The following is a 19,631-nucleotide window of genomic DNA, read 5'->3' on the forward strand; positions in this document are numbered from 1 at the left end:
TACTGTAAAAGCAGTGTTTTCCCATGACATGAAATTGAGGAAGGCCCATTATTGTTTCTTAAAACCCAGCAGTGTGAGTCACCAGGCTGTAGCCAGACACTGAAGCCATGGCAGTTCATTTCAGTGCAAGCAGACTGTTCAGTGCTGAATAAGACATCCAAGGAGTCCGGAGCCTTGTCCCAAGGTGACTGTAACACAGGGGCAGCTCTGCAAAGCATTGCTGGTGCCAAGGGTCCAGCACAGCTTCCCTCCTCTGCAACACTGTGAGGTGGCCAGCAATTCAGGGTCAGCCCCATGAACTTAAAGCTCTCATCTATTGCAAGTTCCTAACTTAAACTTAAGGACTGAATACTGCATATCTTGTCTGGGTTTTGAGGTGTTTTTAAATCTCTCCCAACCAAGACTAATCAGACTTACAAATGGTTGTCCCATATAAATTTTTTAATGACACCTACAATGTCCTTTCTGGCTTGTGCTGCATCAGGACACCTCCATCCCAGTGACATAGGTGTCTGACAATTTGTCAAGGAGATAGCCATAAATTCGGCAGAAAACTGGACTCCATTAAAAAAAAAAAGAAAAAAAAAACATAAAAGCTGGGAGGAGGCAACTTGATGTGGCATGGCTCCTGGCAATGAGGAAGCATGAGTGCATACTGAAGCTTAGAAATAGAAAGTGATGTCCTCATAAAAATATGGCTCTAGGCTGGTGTGCCACTAGAAATTCTTCTGTCAGTTTAGAATATTTAGCTCTAAGGGATCTCTACTTTCAAATGGATCTTTTGATGCAAAATAGGCTGCACAGACAGAGATAGTGTTGAAGAAGGGAAGAGTTGCATTCGCTCCCAGTCATGCTTGGTAAACTGGAGATTTTTAGATAGGCTTTTTGATCCCAAAGTATTGAGAGGGCAGGTGGGTTACCTTACCAGTGCGTTAGGTCTCTGGGTTCTTCTAACTCAAAACTGCTACTGATATCAGGGCAGCTAAATAATAACTGAAAGCTTCAGCACTGCTGGTTATCAGGGGAACCTCTTTAGCCTAATTTGAAAGCTCAAAGCTTCAGGCAACTGATTTTTTTTCGTTACAGGCTCTTTTGTGTGATGTTCCAATGCAGTATATCCAATCAATGATGCCATATCACGCATGGTACCGTCATGTGGATGTTTATTCCCCCTGTGTTTTGTATTTGACTTGTTAAACTGCAAGAAGAGTTGAGGGAACAAACGGGGGGAAAAAAAATAAAAAGCAAACTCCTCAGCTCTTCTACTGCAGAAATTTTAAACTAGTGAATACACAAGCCTCAGCGCTCCAAGAGAAATGAAAATAAGCGGAAAGTGAAAATATATACATATGTATACACATGAACAAAACATGAGCCATAGTCATGGCAATCTGGGCTCCAATGTGCCAAACAAAAGGGGTTATTCCTTCAAGCAATCTTTGTGTCGTAAAATTTAGGACACAGCAAGCCTGGTTTATGATCACACTGTAGATTCCACTATAAAACTACACAGTTTCTGTACAGTAAATTCCACTGGATAATTAGAGCAGGCTGCTTTGGAACATTTTAATATTGCATCTTCTAAAAAAAAGGATGTTAAGGATAGTCTGGCTGGAGAGAAAGGGACAAGACTAATTATCAAGATACTTGTTCTTCCTTTCTTCTGTACTTCTTTTCACGACACACACTTCATTATTTAGGTTCATTTGGGGAAATGACAAGAATTGTGAGGATTCTTTCTACACAAAGTTTTTTAACGTAAATAATAATGGTCCAGATCATCAGATGAAATAAATCAGACTATTTCATTTACAGCATGTCTGTGTAAATAATGTTAAATTGATTTTATTCACTGGGATGCCAAAAATAAAAGTAAAAGCAGGCTCCATGATGAATGAGCACCATTTACAAAAGGTGTTGATGCTTTCTGAGGTTTTGGCCCAGAAGGAAACTCCATCGTTTCATAACCCTTTTGATTTAATTTCTTGTGAACTACTTAGCTTTGGAACAAAGATCTCAGCTCAACTAAAACCAGTGCTTATATTAACTGCATTTTTTTTTTGTGCTTACAAGATTTTACTTTCAATCTGGTAACTCTTGCCTCTCTGCTCTGAAGCAAACCACAAATCTGCATTTCTGGCGCTGTAGTCCCTGGTCAGTGAGACAACTATGAGACAGTCATTTTCTCATTGTCTTTTCATACAATCATTCTCAATTAAGAACCAATATTTGCATCTTAATATCAGCAACAATGGGACAAAAAGGCAATCAAAAGTGTCAGGCATGCGGCAGAGATACACTGAGCTGTTTTCTTAGACCAGGAGAAGAATCCCTGCTTTTATTGGCTTGATGGTGCTTAGTGACAGAGCTGATGGTGCTGATAACCTTCTGCTGTCATTGACACGAGCCAGGCATGAGGCTGTTCCATCCTGCAGGGCTGTAGCCTGCATTTGCCATTACCCTGAAGCACTTACTAGGTAGCTGGATCTCACTTTTTTTTTTTTCATCCTAATATATAAAATCGTCTAACCACTATTTATACTTTTTCATTAAAGCAAAGTGTTTGTGGACACACGCTGGCCTGGAGCTCAACCAGGGCTTCTGCCCCATGTGAATCTTCGTGGTAAGTCCAAGATGATTTTGTTCATTCCTGGAAGATGTCATGAATGCAGTTGTGACTGCGAGGGATGAAGCAACACTTGCACATTCACACTGGGTGTATTAATCTCATTCACAAGGGAGGTGTTATCCAAATTTAAAGGTATTTCAGCTTAGTAAACAAATCACTGCTGGAGTCAGCTGGGTGTAATCAGATGAGACCTCTTTTCTCCCTTAAAGGCTTTGGTATCAGAATAACAAATCAAACGGTAAATTTATCAAATTCATGCAAGAAGAGCAAAATTTTCCTTCTTACACCTACCTGTCTTACTCTGTATCCAGTTCAGATCTGTTGTCCACCTTTCAGATATTTTGAGTTCATGTCATGTCATTTCTAAGCAGGAGTTAAGAAGGTAAACCTAAGGAGGCAATACTGCCACTCAGGATACTCAGTTAAATAGTGAAAAACCAGCATTCTCCAGCTAGGAAACACAGCAGAAAAGCAAAGAAATGCATGATTAGGAAGCAAGGTGAGCCAGCTAAGCTCTCAACCCAGTGAGGCAGAAACAATGGAAAGGCCCGCCCATGCCTGCAGGGGAACTGCAGTCCCCAGGAGTCCTGGAAATTGTGCCAGCACCTGCCAAAATGTGCCCGGGGTGGCACAACATCACCTACCTTTCAGAGTCCTCTCAAATCTGAAATGAAGCTCAGCAAACCAAATCTAAATACAACTGCAGGGTTTAGGCATTTACCCTGTGAATGCATAGGGTATAACCAAGCATTAAGAAACTGAAAAAAAATTAAAACAAACTCAAAAAAAAACCAAACCAAAAAAAAAAAAACCATTAAAACAAACTCCAAAAAACAAACAAACAAAAAAAAAAAAAAACCCAAAAAAAAACCAAACCAAAAAAAAAAAAACCCACACAGACAAACAAACAAAAAAACCCAAAACAAACAAACAAAAAATGTGGGGACTGTGTTTATTTAAACATCAGAGCTAAGAGATGTATGAATCCAGGTGTGTTACAAACATTATGCTCAAATGACACAGCAAGTGACATTAGAAGGAATGCTTTCCATACAGGCAAAGGCAAACTGGTACAGAATTACCTGCAGAATTCAGCATGGCAAGGACAGCAACTGTTTTACCTACTGCCAGCTTATTTTGTATGACTGGCTGGGAGCAGCATTTTTCTGAGATATCATGACCCAGACATTCTGGAAGCACCAGCATCCCCACAAGCAAGGGGTTTCCCTTTTTCCCTTTTGCTGCTGTTTATTTTCACTTTGTGCTGGAGGAACAAAACATGCATTTCTGTCAAGTCATACAGCAGTAAGTATGCTCAAATTAATGTCCGTCCTAACAATAATGTCAAAAATAACTCCTTTTTCCAAACAGCAGATTTTAATTGCCACCTTAATCAGCATAATAATCAGTTCAATATGGAGGGTTTAGACCCCAGTTCATCAAAGCATTTAAACATGTGCTAAATATCTTTGCTCTTGTGCAAGAGTGCAAAAGAATAAGCAGGGCTGAAGGGCAAAATAAAACTCTTAAAACCAGTGAATGAACTTGTTGCTATTATAAAGTCATGGAATAGAATTATTTTGGTTGGAAAAGACCTTTAAGATCATTGAGTCCAACAAATTACCCAAGTGCACCACTAAACCCTAAGTGGCACATCTACATGTCTCTTAAATACCTCCACGGATGGTGACTCAACTGCTTCCCTGGACAAACTGTTCCAGTGTTTGGCAACTCATTTGGTGAAGAAATTTTTCCTAATATCCAATCTAGTCCTCCCTTAGTGCAACTTGAGATAAGGTCTCCCTTTTTGAACCTCCTTTTCTCCAGACCCCAATTCCCTCAGCTGCTCCTCATCAGAGTGGTGCTCTAAACTCTCCCCCAGCGCCACTGCCCTTCTCTGGACACAATCCAGCACCTCAATGTCTCGTAGTGAGAGCCCAACACTGAGCACAATATTCAGGGGTTGTGAGGAGTCTCTCTAAGGAGGAGCCAATTGGCATTTCCATGCTAAAAAGACTCAGTAAAAAGCAATCAAATGTCAGTACTCTGCAGAATCCAGCAAGTCAAATTTAGAAAACACCCTTTGAAAAGATGAGATCCTCTCCAAATAGTGATCAGGAGACATGTCACCTCCCACCACTGGTGACCCCACTGTGTGCAGGGCTGGCTGCCATCTGCAGTCACCCAGGAGCACCCAGTGGCCGAGCTGGGAAATGAGCACCAGGACCTCGAGAGGGTGTCCAGGCAGTCTGTGAGCCAACTCAGCAATTTAAGACTATGGTGTTCACACATCTTCCTGCAATTCTCTGCACAGTCTGCCTAGCAGTCTTTCTGATTGTCCCATCTTTCTTTAAAATATTTTTTCTAAACTCAGTTGGAGAAAGCCATTCTGAATAAAGCATTGATTATATAGCTCATAATTTTTAAAATATAGGAAATTAAGGGGATTTGTGCATAGCTTTGACTCTGCTGCTCACAGATGTATGTGTTTATACACGCAGAGGAGTATTCAGTATTACTACTCCTCAAAAGGAGTTCTCATAAGCCAAGAAATTTTTAAAGCCTGAAAAAAAAAAAAGGTAACACAACATATTTGTTGCCAGTACTAAAGGTAATATGAAATTGCAGTATGCTTGTTTCCACTAGCTTACATTTGGGATCTGTGATATGATCCCCACAGTAAAATTCATTTGAGATCAACATAGAAATGGGGTATTTAAATCTATAGGAACTTTGCTGTTGACTTCAGTTTGACAAGGAGTACAGTTGCCATGAAAATTGTTTTTTCTTGAGCTCCTGAAGTACCAACTAACTGTCAAAAAAATCCAGAAGGGTGCTATGTGGTACACATCCATTTGTAGGTTCCTCATTCCCTGAAGTGCTGTGTTTGAAAGCCAAGCATACATTACAAGAAAGTTCAAAACTTAAATATTTCACTCAGTAAAGTTTTGCAGCTAAGTTAGTTAAGAAGAAAGAAAACACATACATAAAAACAAATCCCACAGCTGTATAGCTTAGACCATAGAGGAAAGTTGTTGTATTAACTTAACTTGAAAAATAGATTGTGCCTTTGTGATCTTACCATTTCTCACTGAAATCTGGCAAGCACCTAAATTCCTTTCACAAACAGAAGTCATCCACACCAATATAGTATAGTTAAGATGATTTATTTGGATTTCCTTCAAGCTTTTGACAAGATCCTTTAGTAAAAAAATCCTGTAAAAGCTACACAGTAGAAAAGTAGTGTTGTTCTCTGTTGTAAAAAGCAAACTGGGAGACAGGAACTCCTGAGTGCTCATTGTATTTCCTTTGATCTATATGCCCTGTTCATAATACCCCTGACACTTATTCCTTCTGTAGCTTTGGGCAAGTCATATAATCTCTCTGCCTCGTTTTCCTATCTCGAGGGGTATTGCATGGATTAGTTAGTCAATGTTTGCAAAGCAGCTGAAAGAGTATTCACTGGATTCTCCCAGGGAAACAGGGACACTTAGCTACTTCAGAAGTCATGACCAATAAACTCTAAGGCATGCAACAGAAAATGAAAACCAGAAGAAAAATTAATCCAGTTTTGACACAGACTAGTTGAACTAGTTTAGTTCAATTTGTTCCTGAAAAATCTGCATACACCAACTCTCTTTCCACGGCTATAAAGGACCCTAGAACCTGCCCAGGTCCTTCAGGATTTGGGTGTGGCCACTGTTGAGAAAGAAGGACAATGAATTGCTCCCAAAGGGGACACCAAAACCTCCCTCAATGAATGTTTGCACTAGTGAGCTGGCAGAGGAAAACAAACAGTGAGTGAGTGACACTTGCTGATACTCATTGTCCCATGCCATTGAAGAGGACTGTGAGAAGCCTGAGAGGAACTGAAAAGCATTGGTGTATCCTGAATTTGGGGATGACTGATGATCAAATGAAATTTATCTTGGATGACTATAACGGAATAAACATTGGCAGGGTTTCCTCTGTGACCTCATAGCTTTTACTTTGATTTAAGTTTGGCTTGAATTTGCTGCACAGTCACAACCAGTACATTTTGATGTCTATCTATATGATAGAATAGAGAAATAACTGAGGATCACTCCTAGGCATCACTGTGGGTTTAGCTGACCACTGAGTTTAAAAGGCAAATTGAAAACAAAAGCTAAGAGAGAAATCAAAAGAGACAGTATCACAGCCATGGTAAGTGGCAGGAAATCACCAGGCAAAGCCAAAGGAATATTTTCCCAGCATTTGTAATCATTCCTGATCATTTTGGGAACTGTTTTTCTCTGTTGGCAGATGTCATAAGAGTGAAGGTGGCTGCTGTATTAGCAGCATTTTCTCCTGCAGAAGAGAAGTTCAGAACACAGAGGGACAAGCAACCTCTGGCCGTGTGGGTGCATCTACAGTAAGTTGTTTCTCACTTTGGAGTAGCTCTCAGTGCCCACAGGTAGTGTGATGCAGGGAGGGGAGAAGGCAATCAGCTTTGACCAAGCCCTTCTCCTTTCCTAGCACCAGCAACTATGCCAACTACATCAGGCCATCAACTCCTTGCCAGCACTGTTTGCTTTTATATCTTTCAGGGAAAAGATTCCTAACATAGATGTCACCTTGGCAGCAGTGCTTTCCTGCTGATGTGTTCTTTCTTTTGAGATGCCTCTTTTGTGCCACCTTCCTCGAATCATCTCTGGATTTATATTTGGTGATCATCACGTCCTTTCTCTTCTAGGAGCTCCCCTTTCCTGTCTACTCTCCATGGTTCTGTTGCTCACCAGAACGCTGAGACTAGAAGAAATACCAGAAAAAAAACCAGAGCACCCTAGCAGGAGGGACTTCTCTCAACATCTGTCTTCTGCTGGTCTGCATGGAGAAAGGTTGCCTGGAGGTACGTATGGCAGTACTGCCTTTGCATGAACTCGCACAGCAATTTTCATTGACTGTGGCATGAGAGGGAGCGTTTTGCCAGATGGACATTTTTCCCTGGCAGACATTTTCAGCCTCTGCCTTAGGAAATGTGACTGTGTTTATTTTCACAGGCAGTCAACTAAAATCCTCTTTAACTTGTAGGTCTCTTCATGCCCCTCTAGCAGCTGTGATAGGACCAGCAGGGCACGGATTAAAATATCGATGAGCTTCTGGTAAAGCCACTGGTTTTGACCAAGAAATTAACAAATATGGATTGTGATGAGGCCACAAGGCTCATACCCCTGACTGCTATCATTGCCCAAAAAAATACTGCTGTCTATCACCACCTACTATATACATTTTTCTTATATAAAAATAGCTACTGAGAGATTAATAAAACATGAAAATTACCTTTAGATCTGCAGCTGGGATATATACACTATATATGGAACCAAGAAGGAGACACACATACCTTGACATCTAAGTAACTTCCCTCCTTTGTATAAACTCATTCATCAAATATGGCCAGAGTAGCCCAGGTCCTGTAATTCCCTGCAAACCCAGAAAATTACAGTGATATAAAATCAGTATGTGAAAAACTGTTGTTTTTCAGGAAGTGGCTGGGAGAAAAACATTATTGATTTAAAAGTGGATTTCTCCAAATTATTCAAAACAGAAAAGCTCCACTGCTTTCCACAGATTCTACCAAGAAAGAACAGGAGATGCTAACAACATCAGTTTTTCAAAGCTCATGTATAATGTTAAAGGCATAACATAATTTCTGCCACATATAAATATAACATGAATTATAACATGTTTTTGCTTTGGAAAGGGATTGTTTCAGGCACGTGCTGCTTCTTTAGCAGAAGGGTAGTGAGTATCTCCTTCAAATATTCTTTTGACAAAATACACTTACTCTACAATGAATCTAGACAATTAGTCTGGTTTCAAAGTCTGCAGGTCACTCCTTACAAGCAGTATTTGTAAATCTAAAGACTTGGAATACATTGTTCCTGAAGGGTGGATGAAGCAACAGCCCTGTTCACATTCTGTGATCTGCCCCTTTCTTTATCCAGATCCTTGAAAATCCCAGATCATAATATCCACTCCCAGACTTTGGGCCATTCAAACCATAGACACAAATCCAGACCTCACAGCCTGAGTTTCTCTTGCAGCTGTATTGTATATCACTCTGAAATATTTCTTCAGTTCAGTAGGGTGGTATCTTGGGTAGAAGTTCATACTTCAAATAATAATCTCAATGTATTTCCATATTATGCTGAATCACACATTTTCTGGATGAGAGTGTTTCGAAACACATCTCTGTTGAAAGAGAATGCTGAAACATCAATGTCAATTTTCTTTCTGAAATCTCAAGGTACACTTGAGTAACACTTCTGAGAATGGTAGTTTTAATGTTAAAAATCCATGAGGGAAGATTGTTGGTGTGTTTTATTATTTAACAACACCAAATACCTCTGCTCATTGTGTCTGCGTATATAGGTGTGCTCAGGGAATCATTTTTATAGGCAGGAATGCAGAGAGATTCTGACACCCAAAGGATGCACAAAGAGATACACCAACATAAATTTCTATGGTGCCCTGAAGGTACTTCCATTGTATTATAGGACTTCTCATGAGCAGTTCTGGCCCAGGCAATAGGACCATGAAGTAAAACTGAGTGTTTCTGGACTAGATGAACTGAGAATGAGGCAGATCACACTACCTGTACAAACCATGTTTTCTGTTACAGGCTATTGAAATATGAAAAAGCAAAACAAGTTAATCAAATGCTTATTTTTATTCCTTACCAGTTTCCCTTCTCCCCCAACATACACACACATACCCACAAAAAGCACATTTTACCCACTTTTCCTCAGTGTAGTCTTTAATTAGAATGAGTTGAGCAGTTAAATTGGAATGATCTTAGAGCAATTTGTACAATCTCATGAGATACATTATCAGTTATGCCCTGAATTCTGCACAGTTTCTCTGAAAAGTGAGACCATCTGAAGCTCCTTCCATATTCAACCCTGCTGTATTTCACATGATCCAGCCCAGAAAAGCTTCCAGTAACTGTAAGAGTGCATTAATCCTTTTGTAAAGGGTATTGACTGATCTGAAAAAAACACCTGGCTTGCAGTGAGGGGTAGAGGTTTCTAATATTCATTGGGGAAATCCAGTCAAAGACAGCAGGAGCAAAGGTGAACTCTGACTTGCCTCTGCCCTCACAAGTTGTTTGGAATGGGTCCTTTCTCACCTGTATTGCAGCAGAGACAGGTTTTCTGTACAGAAATGTCTGAAGGCAGAAAACAAAGCGTGGTATCCTCTTGTGCCCCCCCAGAAAGCCTCTGCAATCACCAAGCAAGCAGAGGAGCTGCCTCTCAGGGGAAAGAATAACTGGAGAGGGAAGAGAAACGCAGAGAACATGAGAGAAATGCAGAGGATTTCCCAAAGTTAATTATAAATGCATGTGCATATAGGAGGCAATGACACCAGGGTTCACATTTTCAAACCCACATGCTCAGAGGCAATACTCTAACCTTTTTAACCTACCCATAAGTATCGTGATTTGCTAGAGGTTTTAGCACCTCTAGCCTCCATTGCTGGCAGGGGGATTTAGAAGTGCTAAAGGCTTCCAAAAGACACTCACAGAACAGCCCCAAAACCTGAAGAGAGGCTTTCTGTGAAACTGCTCTGTGATCCCTTGATTACACATTCAGGCTGTCAGATTACCCATAACTTCACAAGGGAGCAAGAAACTCCCAGGAGAGTTTCGTACACTCCTTCTCTAAAAATTTATGTTTCTGGAGAAGGGAGTTCACTCTGGGAATTTTCCTACCAATGATAAAATTACAAAAAAATGAGCTTCATGTCCCATTATAGTGATGCTATTTCACCTTGAGACAAGTCTGGTGTTACTTTCTGAAGCAGACAACTGAAGGAGCTTGCAGTAGAAGAGATTTTGGTGCTAGGATGCAGAGAGAGACATCACCCCCTCTTACAGCGACTGGCAGGCAGAACTGTCATATCTGGTCATGACATGAGGCCAGAGCTAAGGGACCCACAAGGAAATCCACTATTCCTGTTTCTGTATAGATTTGCATTGCACAACACAGGGACAACCACATAACCAGGAAGTGTAGTGGGATGTAGAAGCAGTTTTGTTCAACTTTGTCTTGTTTAACCAGCAGCAAAAGGACATAACTGAAACAGTACACAAGGACTATTGTAGAAATATGGTAGAAGCACTTGCTGCTGCTTAAGTTCAGTTCCCTTCCTATAGAAGATCCAACACCCTGTAATTCTCACAAATGCAGAAGGGATGCTGTTGCTTAGGCTACTTCACTGTTTGGTAGGGTTCACACTGTTCAATCCATTTCACGGCTAAATAACAAAATCTATTTCTTAAAATACTGCATCAAAATATAGCTGGTAATAAAGAAAAAGATACATTATTTTTAACTCTCCTTAGGGAAAACCAATCTGGAAAAACTGTGTTTATAAATCTCCCCCATTCAAATGCAATGTAAAATCCTTTCTATTTTTCTCAAAGGAAAAAAGAGCCACTGACAAAACAATATAGTGCAGGCAACTGTTGCTAGCTTTATATTTCCACACTAAGCTGCTCTTCTCAGTATTTTTGAAACAAGACTGCAGCACACATGAAGTCCATGAACTGCAGGAGGGAAGTTTTAAGAGAAGGTCAAGATGACAAGAGGGCCTTCCTGACAAGAGCCAAAGTACTTGTTTCCAGACAGGATTATAGCTAAATCAGAAATAATGCCCTTTAGCAAGTGGACACATATGATCTGCAGCCATTGGAAAACCTGCCCGTTAAAAAGCTGCAATTTTCCAAACTGTTAATATTGACAATGATATGGAAAAACTACTGTAGTTTTCCAGAGGCTAATTGTGAACAGGTGATGATTTCAGGAAAAATTCAGAAGTCAAACACTGAGCTCAGTTTGAGCTCATTAAGGTTGCTATTCAGCATCAGTAAAATATTCATAATGCACAAACATGTTGCAGTTTTTATAAACCTGTTTAAAAAAAGATAACTCCAAGTAAAATGGAACAGAATTTGGTTTAATGTGTTCTCCTTTGTATGCAAATTACCTCCCAGCAGTTAATAAAGGTAAACACTGCTATCTTATTTAGATATACGCGGCAGCCTGTATGGGTTATTTTTATATCTTGTGAACATTACCAATGTCAAAATGCATCCCTAGATCAGACTTTGGCCTCACCAGTAGTAAACTCAGGACTGAGTTTAGACAGTGAAGGCTGAGGATACTGCAAACTGTGAGAAGAAAGAATAACCAGAGCCAGGGTCTCTCTCCTCTTCTGGGGACTTACTATGGAAACGATTAATTTCCATGTGAAAAGAGATGCAGATAGTACTTAGTGGAGCAGTTAATATCGATTTCTTTGAGTAATCTCCATTTTATTCATGCACCTTTATATTTTGTATCCCCATATAGAGGGAAGAACCAGGCTCCAGTCCCATCTTGGTATGATAGTGGGCAAACTGAGGCAGCAGTATCTTCCCAAAAGGGCTTGCAGCTGCCCCTGTGGGCATTTACCCTATCCCACTTCAGGCCATGATTTTCTGTCTTGGAGAAGAAAGTTTTACCAAATGAGCCTCCTCAAGGTAAAAAATAATATGATTTTTTTACTTCATGAGAAAATATACCTTTTCTTATCTAGTGCTGACATCATTTGATAAACTCCTTGCTGCAGGTAAAATAACTGTACAAGGATATTTTTCATATTTTTAGAGGTTGTTATATTGCTATTTTTCTTCACCTTTCACCATAATAGCAATTTGCCAGCTTGAAATTAAACTTTGTTCCTTTACTGATTATTTTTCTCTGTATTATGCAGGACGCTAATGAGTGCCAGGCTGCTGGCATGGCTTTATTTATTTATTAGAAAGAGAAGAGCAGTGAAGCATTTAAGAGTCACATACACAGTCCATAATTTTTTTTTTTTTGTGTTGACACATTGTAATACAGAAATAAAGTTGGGTCACAACACAGGTGTATTGGACTTTATGTAAGGTTTTATTTCATCTGGATGGAAAACTGAAATTTTTCTTTACTGTGAACTGACAAACCATGAGACCCTTTAAATTGTTGAACCAGCTTTAAGTACTTTAAAATCACTGTGCTCAAGCTGCATAACATTATGCAGGGTTGCAATGATCCTGTTTCATACAGACCCAGTTGGGGAAGGCGCATATGGCTGAGGGGAGTTTTCCCTCTTGTGCACTACTAGTTTTTGGAAGAATATTAAAAATAGAATTTGAAGATGAAGCCGCGTTTCTTGGGGCACATAAGCGTGCGATTATTCTAGCTTTTCCTTTTAATTTCTGTCAGCCATTCCTGGTTAATTAACCTATTTGTTCTCGTTACAACAGAATGACAAAGCATTCGCAAAAGGTGCGAGATTCCTACATGGGAAGTGCTACCATGTTATTAGGCTTATCACTTAAAGAAAAGAGGAGAACCATAAAGAATGCATTGGGTTGGATGTGTTTTTAAGCAAGAGAATTAGTCATTCCTTAGGCTGCAGCAGCTGCCGTAGGAGAAAAGACGATTGTTATATTTTGCATTACTTTCTCTAAAATACTAAAAACATATCATAAAAAGCTAATTGCAGATATTCTCTGGACAAGTCTGGTTCTATTCAGGGGCTTTACTGGGCAGTTTTGGCCTCGTAGCCTGGTCCTTCTCCTAAGAAATGTCAGTAAAGTCCCTGAATTAATGGACTGTGAAGTGCTTAGAAACATACCGTTTCACAAAAGTATACAGCGAGGATGTGACACTAATGGGAGGTGACCCGTGGGTTTATGACAAAATAGTCCACTCCAACAGGAACAACAACAAATTAATACAGCTTCTATGCGCAGAAGCTTTGAACAAAGCAATACACAGTGGCGTGGGAGGCGAAGAAAGGTAAAATAAGGGGAAAGTGACCAAGAATAAGATTTGTAAATTATTTGTCTATTTACGGCTTCGTTGTCTTCGGGAGAAGGCAGCCGCAAACTGCAGGGTAAAGAAAATTAAAAAGGCAAGGCTCCATTGTAATTGGGTAATTGGAGAAGGAAAGTTAGTAGCATTTGGAAAGATGTCACATGAACCTAAGTGGTAAATTCCAGGATTTGCTTACACGGATTTGTTTTATTTTAATTTTGCTGCTTAAAAAAAATAAATATAGATAGACACATATAGAAAAATTTAAAAAATGCAGTGCAACTCCTTCAATCTTTTTGCAATTCTGCATGGTTGAACATTTGAAATGAGTTTGTGTATCACCCCCAGGCATTGATTCAGACTTGACTGGGGCAAAGCAGACTCCATGTGCTTATTTTTATACACGTCATTTGGGAAGTTATATAGCCAAGGGAACAGAAAATGTGTTGCTCCACTGCCAAATTATCCCATATCCCTCGATCAAAACGGGAGGTGATCCTAATCAACAAGTTGTGCGACCTTAGTGCAATGGCAATGTCAGGTCAACTTGGGAAAGTGAAGAGACAGAGCTAAACACGAATAAAAAGAAAGAGAGAGACAGAAAGGAAGAAAGAAACAACCAACAATCCTTATAATTATCATCATCTGCTGCTTTTCCCTCTTCTGGCAAAGAAACACTCCATCCATTTGCAGAAATCGCCCGCGGAAACGTTACATCAAAACTAATCACAACGATTAAAATCAGCTTTTCTGTGCAAGAGGAGAGTAAAAAGCAAGTTGTAGGCTGGAATGAGACTGTTTTTTCCACCGAAAAAAATCCGAAAAAATATACACGCGTTATATATATATATCTTTCTATATGCACGTTTCGAAGGAGATCAATTTTATGCCCGTGTGATCAGTTAATTTAATTTAACTTTTATTTCGGAGATTGATTCAGACTGGAGGTAGAGACATGAGCTAATTGTATCCTGATCCTTGCCTTGAGGGGTTTCAAAGCCCTGGAGCAACTATTCTCTGTATTTTGCTCTGTCTACCTTAGCCAAGCTATTGCATTTCTCTCTGGTGTAGCGAGGAGAGCAGACCGCTGCCGGGAGAGAGAAATATCGGAAGTGTGAGTTGGGGGGGAAAGGGGAGAAAGAAGGGGGGAAGGAGGGAAAAAAAAAAAAAAAAAAAAAAAAAAAAAAAAAAAAGGAAGGGGGGGGGGGGAAAAAAAAAAAAAAAAGAGGGACACTTTGGCGGCTCCGATGTTCCAGGTAAGGGCTGCTCGGGATTGTTGTTGTTTGCAGCGGAGGGTGCGGAGGGACTCGGGCGCCTCTCGCTTCCACGCATGTGCCGGGCGCTCGCACCCCGCGCGGGGACGCGGCCGCGCTCCCCCGCGCAACCCGCGCAGCGCCGCGGGGAGGCGGGCGGCGAGCGGGGGAAGGAAGGAAGGAGGGAACGAAGGAGGGAAGGAGGGAGGGGGCCGCGCGGCGGCGGGCGGGCGGGGGGCGCCTCCTTTCCCGAGAAAAAAAAAGGAAGAAGAAAGCAAGCCGCCCGCCGCCTGTTTCCAATCAGCGCGGTACAAGTTTGTGTGAGCGTGCCCCGCGGGCACCGAGCGTGCTCGGACTGTTCGGGGGAATTAAAGATGGGCGAAACGCTTCCCTCTCCCGGGCGGCGGGGGCTGCCGAGGAGCGCGGCTGCTCCCGGGAAGGGAAGGGAAGGGAAGGGAAGGGAAGGGAAGGGAAGGGGCCGCACCGCCCGATGCCCGCAGGCAGCGCGGGGGGTGCGCGGTGCGACTGGCGGCTCCCGTAATTGTTGTTCCCGGTCACGAGCCCGGAGGAAAGGCTGGGCCTGGAACGCAACTTTCCAGCTCCAGCTGCCCCCGAGCTCCCGGGGGCCGTGGAAGGGGGCTGGGCGCTGCGGGCGTGGGGAGCGGGGAAACTCCGGGGTGACCGGGGAAGTTCGTTCCTTGCGCACGCCGAGGGGAAAAAACAAAAACAAAAAAAAGGGGGGAAAAAGGGAAAGAAAAAAAAAGTGTCAGTTTAATAGTTGCGGGGGGGGTTCGGCAGCTCCCACGGAAGGATGCTCGGCCCGCGGAAGGATGCAGGCCCCGCGGGTCGGAGGCACTTGGAGAAACTTCCCTTTGCCTATTCAAAGTGACTGCGGTGATTTTGGTGTATTAATTGCGCCCGAAGCACAACACAAAATGTTCTAGCACACGCTAGAGGTCCCTCTCAGAGCTGTCAGACGTTAGGGTGTTTTCAGGTTGGGTTGTTCTTCATTATTTATTTTTCCCCGCTTTAACTGTTTGAACAGAACCGGCTGGCCCTTCAAATGCCAGCGCAGCGTGCTTTGTTCAAATAAGGGTGAAGAAAGATTTGCCACTTTCTTGTTTGTGCCCTGGTTGTTTGGGCATCAGTCAATAAACTGAGCTCTTGAGAAAAAGGAACGTAAACGGTATTAATTTCATGCAGTGATTTATGAGTTTTCTTTGAAATAGCCTCACCGTTTGTTGTTGGGGCCAGTTCCAAATTTTGTACTCGGTTTTCTCATGTGAATCCTGCCATGGAAGTAAACAGCGTAAAACTTGAGTAAGGATGCCAGGCAATGGCTTGTGGTTTTTAAAAGAGAAACATGCAAGCAAGCAAAAAGCCAAGTATTAAGATTATAAGGAGTCAATAAAGATGATGGAGGTGACTAAAATTCATTGATCCCGAGAAATTTCCATATCCAGACCGTGTTACAGAACTAATTAGTCCCTCCAACCTTCATGTATTACAACAATATTATCACCATTTTACGGATGGAGAAACTGAAAAATAAAAAGAAGGTCACTGACTTGCCTGAAGCCATATAGCAAATAAAAGATAGATCTGGAATCAGCTAGGACAGATTTAGATCTCTTGCTGATTTGCACTGCTGTAACCATAGATTTCAGTGGAATTCTTCTGGATTTAAGTCAAAGTTTGGACCTTATGTGTTCCTCTGTCCTTAGAAACACTGACTTAATGTAAATTCCATTTTGACCATGAGTGAATTATATGCAAGATTTTAGGGGAAGTATTTGGTGTACATCCACTTTTGAAAGACAAATTACTGTGAAACTTTAGGACTGAGTTGGCTTTTGATTATTCTTTATTTTTTCCCCATTACAGTTTCATTTGTCACCTCAGTGTAGTTCCCTAGTTGGGTTTTGATATTGTGGGGCTTTTTTAATGAACTATTTCCTCATATCTAGTGCAGGGTTTTTTTACTGGATTCTGAGAAGCATTTATTACTAGATGTCTCTGAATGAAAACTTCAGTTTTATGTTGGAACACCCTAAGATTTTGTGTGAGGAAAACTTCCATTCATTGCAGATCTCACTCAGGCAGAAATGAAAAATGGCATGAACGTTGTTTGCAAAAAACAGCCAGGCTTTCCCCTGCAGAGTGGAAAGGCTGCATGTAGAAGACTTGCTCACATAGGCTCTTTATTGGATTATGGTAAGTTTATGTATGGAGAAAATGCGATGTGAAGGGAAATATTCACTGATCATAACAAATGTTTGTACCTTATTCAAAGTGGGGTCTCCCACAATTAATGAAATACCAAATCTGCCAGTCACAGTCAGATGGCATTTCACATGAACCTAGCTGGGAAGGAATGATAATTTCTGCTTTCTGTATTCCAACTACTTTGGAAATATTTTCAGGATACCATAAAGCAGACACAGATGTACAGATTGTGGTTGTAGTATTTTACTCTTCATTTATTAACGTGTGCTGGTATATACAAACTGCCTCCACTAAAGCACAGTATGAAGTTCTTGCTTTCATGTCATCAGATGAATTTAGTGAGATGCTGGGACTTCAGGGAGCTGACATTCCCCCAAGTGTTGCTGACATCGCTGCAGTGAGGGTGTGACCTGACATCCTCATGTGTGGGGAAGCGGGCATAGAATTTGGGTGTAATTAAGACTATTCCACCCCTCCCCCTGGTCCAATTTGAGCTTATATGTCTGAAATAGAAAGCATTTAGTTGGGAATTAGCTCCACAGAGTGCATATGGTTTGTTTAAGACCTCGTACTGGCTCCCTTGGCTGAGCAGAGTTTTAAATGCCAGAGCTTTAGCCTCCTTTCTCATGTGCTGTGCAGTAAACTACTGTGCCTCACTTTCAGTACATGTTCAGCTCTTCTCTTGTACCAGAGGAAAAATAATGTTGATCAGAAGCAAATTTTAGCAGAGATGCCTGCTGTTACTTATTTTGGATCCTTTTACGCTGATGCAGCAGAGCCAAGTTGGATCTCCTTCCAGGAAATAAATTTAGTTAGTTGTTGGTTTTTTCCTGACAGAAACATAATTCTTACTCTAAATGGAATCTTTTCTGTTGGTCTGTGTTTCATTTATGTTTTCTTTTTACAGCCTGGGTAAAATTCATCTCTGGTATAGTGCCATTGACTTCTGTGTTGTTTCACAAAGCATTAATTTGTTTTTCTGTGTTAAAATACAGATTTCTGTTGTCCCACTTTCCATAGAATACATTTTTTTTAAGTAGAAGTTTGATTTTAGAAGGAGACAAATATAAAATGTACATCTTCATTTTTATTTTGCTCACCTTTATTACTTGCGCAGGCAGAGGTCTCTTCTCTACTTCTTTGGTAAATTAGGTTGAGTTTGTATGTTTAGAGAATGTCTGGGCAGGAGAAGGGAGTAGCTACTATCTTCCTAGCTGATAACACCTTCCAAAAAATCTAGAAGTGAAAGCCATTAGCACATTCCATATCGATGATGTATGCTGTACCTTTAATAATCTTGGGTTCTCTAATGTGCACTTCAATCATGCTCTTAATCCAGAAATCAGATGAACAACATCCCATATCCAAATGAGCCAAAGCTGATGCTGTAGAAAGTTCAGTTGTAATCCCGTGTTTATGGAGTGAATGGCTCACCCGATAACCTCTTGCTGGCAGCTCCTGCTCTGGCTGCCTTGCCCCACTGGCGGTGGGGTCGGGTTTGATGTGGTTGGCAGGTTTGTGCAGACGCGGCTCTGCAGGCTCCGCAGGCAGCCCGAGTCTGCGGGTGAGGGATGCAAAGTTTAGGGGTGCTTGCTGGGGCAAAGGACAGCTCACTCTGACAAGTTATTTAGTGGCTTTTACTCAGCTAGTCTTCCTTGCCCAGTGCATTTATGGATAAAGAAAAGCCTTTAAAAAAACCCCAAAACTGAAAAAAACACTGCCTCTCTTTTCAAAACTGAAAAAAGTCACTGCAGGGTGGCTCGAAGATGATAGGAAAAGAGTTCTGTCTCACACAGGTTAATGGCTGGAAAAGCCTTTAAAAAACTCCAAAACTGAAAAAACCCCCCACATTTCAGCAGCAGGGTTGCTCGAAGATGATAGGAAAAGAGTTCTGTCTCACACAGGTTAATGGCTCTTTCTGCTTCTCCTTCTCAAACAAGACCTTTACACCTGTGGTTGTTCCCCCTCAGCCAGCGTTTATGACTCAGTTCTGCCTCAAACCTCAGGTTCAGGATAGGCATCTATGGGTTTTCCCTTATTTTCCCTGGCGTAGTTCAGGGTGATTTGCAGGACAGAGCCACAGGCATGTGCATCCCACTTCTGACTCTGATTGTGGTTGCCTCTATCTAACAGGCTGCTGGTGTGGGAACAAAACTGCTGTACTAGGCTTTGCCAGAGCTCACCTGTCAGCTTTTAGTTCTCACAGGTGATCTCTGAAGCCACATCAAGATTGGATCAGGCAGAAATGATGGGAGGTTGTCTCAGGCAAAATATCTGCAGCAGACCGGAGGAAATGTTAGTATTCCTGAATAAGTCACAAGTGAAAATCTAGCACAGTGTGCATCTCCAGGCATTCATCTTTGAGGAGAGTGAGCTTGAGCTGGAACCACAGCTAGGAGGCTGACTGGGGAATGGACAGTCTGTCTTTTGAAAGGAGATTAGAAGAGGCTTGAATGTCCTTTTTAGCAATGTGTAATCTGCAAAGTGATGTGAAAATTTCCTTTCAAGTCACACAGGTAGAGAATCCCAGACAGGAGAGAAGTAGCTGTTCAAGATAAATGACAATAAACGTGGGTATCAACTGGGCCTGTTTAGGCAATAGTTTCCCAGAACACTTTCAGATGCATTATCTAGAAAATGCAGCATTGAACGTGA

The 19,631-nt window shown here is 41.4% G+C and overlaps 1 protein-coding gene across 1 annotated transcript in view; it reads left to right on the plus strand.

Moving 5' to 3' along the window:
* The first annotated feature begins 14,573 nt into the window (after positions 1 to 14,573).
* The window catches only part of KCTD1 (potassium channel tetramerization domain containing 1), a 99,009-nt gene continuing 93,951 nt past the window's right edge, over positions 14,574 to 19,631 (plus strand). Inside the window, exon 1 of the mRNA XM_039730148.1 lies at positions 14,574 to 14,611. The gene's annotated coding sequence lies outside the window, so the exon portion shown is untranslated. The remainder of the gene's footprint in view (positions 14,612 to 19,631) is intronic.

Source organism: Passer montanus, unplaced genomic scaffold (genome assembly GCF_014805655.1).
Source record: "Passer montanus isolate IOZ18808 unplaced genomic scaffold, ASM1480565v1 scaffold70, whole genome shotgun sequence".
Taxonomy (NCBI): domain Eukaryota; kingdom Metazoa; phylum Chordata; class Aves; order Passeriformes; family Passeridae; genus Passer; species Passer montanus.